The 4,687-nt window shown below is 37.9% G+C and overlaps 1 long non-coding RNA gene across 1 annotated transcript; it reads left to right on the forward strand.

The window, feature by feature from the left end:
- Positions 1-1,325: 1,325 nt before the first annotated feature.
- LOC140272914 (uncharacterized) lies at positions 1,326-4,298 on the forward strand. Its single transcript, XR_011907986.1, has 4 exons — positions 1,326-1,432; positions 1,553-1,646; positions 3,434-3,760; positions 3,837-4,298. It is a non-coding gene; the product is annotated as an uncharacterized lncRNA (long non-coding RNA).
- Positions 4,299-4,687: the final 389 nt, after the last annotated feature.

Below are 4,687 nucleotides of genomic sequence, written 5' to 3' on the forward strand. Positions count from 1 at the left end.
GAGTATGACGGCGTTAGAGTATGACGGCGTTAGAGTATGACGGCGTTACTAACGGAATCATTTTATTCATTAATGAGTAATCTGCTCACGCTGACTCAGCGCACACTCTGACTGCCAAACACAACAAGACAGCGACAATGGCGACGAGCCAGGGAAATTCAAAGGTAGCGTCCTCAAACTGGAACTACTTCTCGCTCATTGAAATTAAAGGCAAGAATGTTTAAGTAACACGCACACTATGTCACAAACATTATGGAGGGCACTGAAGATGCTAAAGGATCTACAACTGAATAAATGCAACAACTCGTTTCTGTTCACTTTGCCTCTAAAAAGTCGGACTTTCTTTTAATCTTTTGAAGTAGTAGTTCCCTGGGATTCTGAAGGTCTTTCAAAGTTTATATTTGGATGAATCTTATAGAATTGGAACATTTGTATCTATTAATGAAGGTTTAAATATTTTGTCAGTATAACCCCGGGGTTTCAATAATGACTGCTGTGTGTGTTCTAGGATCTCATGTTTTCTAAAAACTGAATATTATTTGGTTATTTTTTTTCATTCACACTGTGACACTATTAACCTCATTTTGAATATAATAAAACAGAATTTAATTCAGTTCATTGAGGGCTTAAATTTTGTTGTTTTTATTTGTTTTTCAAATAGCTGGCAAACATATTTGCTGCTGTTAAGTGCAGCCAGAAGTGAATTATTATTGTTTTAAACATTTGAGTAAGATTCTTCGAGGCTCTAATTATAAGTGAGTAATTAAAAAGAAGCACAACAAGTCTGATGATAACTTTAGAACACTTCAATAACAACTATTTGAAGAAAACCAGTTCAACTCAAAAATTAAGGAGAAATTATGAGTGGGGTAATTGATTGATTGAATTTTTATTAGGTGCTTGTTGACAAATAACATTATCCTGAACACATGCATTTGTTGCCAGAATTGAAACTTAACGTGTATAAGGGAGCAAAACACTTACAAGCTTACACACACAAAATTTGTGAAAAAGGGGCTTCATATATACATATGCTAACATAAGTCATGACATCTTTGGGGGAAAATATGTTTTGCTGATAAGTAACCTTGAGAAAAAATTGCATTTTTATAGTCCAAAAAAAGCAAGACCTACTTGCCAAAAAAAGGAGGGTGTCAAGATTACTTTCCTTTGATTATTTTCTTTTAATGTAGAAGCCATGCAATCAAGTCTTCATTCTGCAGGAGTGATTTCAACACTCATCCATTCCAGGGCAAGTCCGCTCAGGTTCAGTTGTGAACCTGACACCACACTGCCCAGACTTGAAGTTTCCTTTAGAATGCAGCACATGAGCTACTGAAAACTCATTCAACGTCTCCTCTTGAGCTCCAGCAGACTTAAACACAGCAGAAAGACCTATTTTTCCTGAGTGTGTTTTCAGGAGAACAGTATGGTAGGTACAGAGAAAACTTATTTAGCTTTTTATGCAACATATATCTGTTTTTTTGTTGTTGTTGTTGTTGTTATTGCTGTTCTGGTTAATCTAATATGAGAAACACTGATTTTACCACAGATCAGTTCAATGGGATTCTCCTGTGCTCCAAGGACACATTGTTGTTTTACCCTAGTGTCCGTTTTCTGGTTCACCTTAATTGTCAGCAAAGCTGGTAAGTCTCTTTTTTGAGCATGAAAACTGCATGAAAAGGTACTTTTTGGAGAGCAGTTCTTTCCACATGAAAATAATGCTCAAAGCATATAATGCAATGGAGTTTACAAAGAATATGGGCTCCTTTTTAAGTGGTGGTTGTGGGATGCTTCTGTGTGACTGAAAGAAAAAACGAATGGTGATAGCAAAAAAATGTCAAGCTGAAACGCATTAATATCTGATGTAGAATTGAGTCAAATATTGCTGTTAAGTGATGGCCTGACATTTCCACAATACTTTTGCCTTTTTGACAGTCACTGAGACAATAAAGTAGCAAGGATTCAGTATATTTATATTCTGCTGGAGTTCTAATTGTGGTAAAACACTGACTCTGATGAAGTTAATCGTTTTCTGGCAAGCAAAGACCAGCCCACAAGAAAAGGCCACAATGATAAGTAAATCTAGATTAGGACTCAAAATAAACCTATGATCTTAACCTTGAACTGAAATGTAGTTTACCACCCTTGATCTATGACAATCAACTTCCCCGCACAATGACAGCACAGCGTTTAGTCTGTCATGCTTCAGTACGATTTTCTACCAGAGCACAATGATTGATTTGAACCCTTTTATTTGAACCCTAACCCTACCACTGCCAGCAACTGGTTAGGTTCATTTTACCAGGTTGAGGGTAACACTGCACGTTTTTCTCTGTTCAGATAACAAAATATACATGATACCGCCTATAAAACTCAGTGCTTATCAGAGGATTTGATATTATAGTATAGTATTTGTTGAAAAAGTATAAATGCCTATAAATAAATGCCTTTTTGTTTCACTTTTGTCTATGGACATATGCTAACACCTGATGTAGAACAACGTTAAACTTGATGAAAGACTCTCATTTAAATCTGTAGCCCACAATGTGCTCACACAGAAGCACAACTTGGAACTTGACTTGTATGTGGTGTATTTTTTCAGATGTCTGTGTTTGAAATACACAAAGAAACTAAAAACCATGGAACACCACCCCCACCTTATTTTTTTGGCAATCTAATTGTTATTGACACATACAAACCAGACACTGCAATAAATGCGATCTGCATCACAGAGTGTGTACAGAGTTTGCATTGATCTAATGCAGAAGCATACATTCACATCAAACCTAATGTAGAAACTATGTGTGTTCGGGACCACCCCCCAGGGTGGGACATCTCATAATGCTGGCAAAGACAGAGGCTTTATGGTGCGCCATGAAAAAAATTTCACAACGTAATGCAGTGTGACGAGGTTGTGCTAATTTGAAATATTTCAGTGGGACTGGTCTGACTCTGGTGGTATTAACTGGGTTTAATCCACTCAGCAGTAAGAGAACATGCTTATGTTTAGCCATTTTCCACAGAAAAAGATTTTATGTAGCCTACGCTCAGCCACAAATTTCATCTGTCTTCATCTTGTCATTCGCCGCCATGCTGATTTTTTTGTTCTTTTAATGAAATCTTTACAAGGTCAAGTGTGACACACCAGAAACAAAACACAACGGACAGACAGGTGTGTCTGTTGGCAATGATGAGTCAGAGGTCTCTATATAATGATGTAATTTAAAAAAAAAAGGCACATAAATGTTAATTCTGGTGTAAAATCAGTACTTTAGCCATAAGGTGTAGCATTGTTGTTAGTATTTTGTCACAAGTCATAGGCCTCAGCTACCCATTTACAAACATGAAACATGAAAATTAATTTTTTTCTTCAGTGTAATGCTTCCTTACTTAATTGTTTGCCTCTTTTTCTCTCTCTCTCTCTGATCAGTTAGTCAAAACATAGGCCTACTGACCGTGTCCCCGGTGACAACGCGGTGTGGTGAAAATGTGACACTGACATGCGACACAAGCGCATCAAGCCCGATGGATCTAGAAATAATAGAATTTAGTTGGCAGGTTGGAACTGAAACAATGTGTAAGTATGAACGTGGCGGGATAGATTCCAGGTTTCCTTGTGAATTCACAAATGAAACCACCCACGTAAGACTCACTCTGAGTCTCACCAACGTCATGCCAGTCAATGAGGGGAAATACCTCTGCAAACTACACTCCAATCGGGGAGTAGCCAGTAACAATACTCTTGTTAAGGTACAAGGTGAGTCAACTTTAAATGTTCGTGTTTTTTTCACTGTCTGTTGTCCAATCTCACCTAAAGTCCCTAATCTTTGCAGACTGCTTTGGAGTCTCAAACCACATCGTGAATGCATCTCATGTCAAGTGCTCATTCAAGGGAGTTTTCCCAAGCGGCGTGGTCCACTGGTCCCAGGGAGACGATAATTTAACAGATGCTGCCAGCACACAACAACAGAGGGACCAGCATGGGCTTTATCATGTCTGGAGTACAATTGATAAAAAGACAGGAAACCAGGGAAAGCCTTATAATTGCTCTCTGTGGATACCTTCTCATAGCAGCTATGTCTTAGTTCAAGAGGTGAAGTCATCAGGGAGTGTTGTTAAAATGCAGTGGATCTGTATTCTGGTGGAGATCATAATGATGACATTTATGATAGAAAGAGCCAGTGTTTAAGGCAGAAAAAATATAAATGGTTAGGTGTTTAAAATGTTATGTTTTACCTAGCCCAGTGCATACTGTTTGTTGTAAATCCTAACAGTAAATCATTTTAATAACCTTTTTCCCTCTGTTTTGCACGTGAACATACAAGTTTCCAGGCCACTCTCCTCTTGGGAAAGACAAAAGAGGGTCTGGATTAGCAAATCTCTGGGGTTTGGTTCAAATCTGTACTCTCCGAACTGTTCTTTGATAACACATATTCCCCTCTTGGTGGCAGCATAGGGTTTTTCTGCATGCCAGGACGGGTTGGCACAATGCTTGAAAACAGACATCATGATTTTCACCTGTTGCAGACTGATTTATTTTTTATTGTTTCCCAGTGAGTGAACAAGATAATCTCCACTTTCTAAATGCAGATAATAAAATCAAAGTCCTCTTTTACTATTAGTTTTATACTCACTGTTATTACATTATCTAATAGCCAAAAGGAGGCAGTGTATCCATCCATTC

The sequence above is a fragment of the Leuresthes tenuis genome, unplaced genomic scaffold (assembly GCF_036924035.1).
Source record: "Leuresthes tenuis unplaced genomic scaffold, fLeuTen1.0.hap1 SCAF_17, whole genome shotgun sequence".
Taxonomy (NCBI): Eukaryota; Metazoa; Chordata; class Actinopteri; order Atheriniformes; family Atherinopsidae; genus Leuresthes; species Leuresthes tenuis.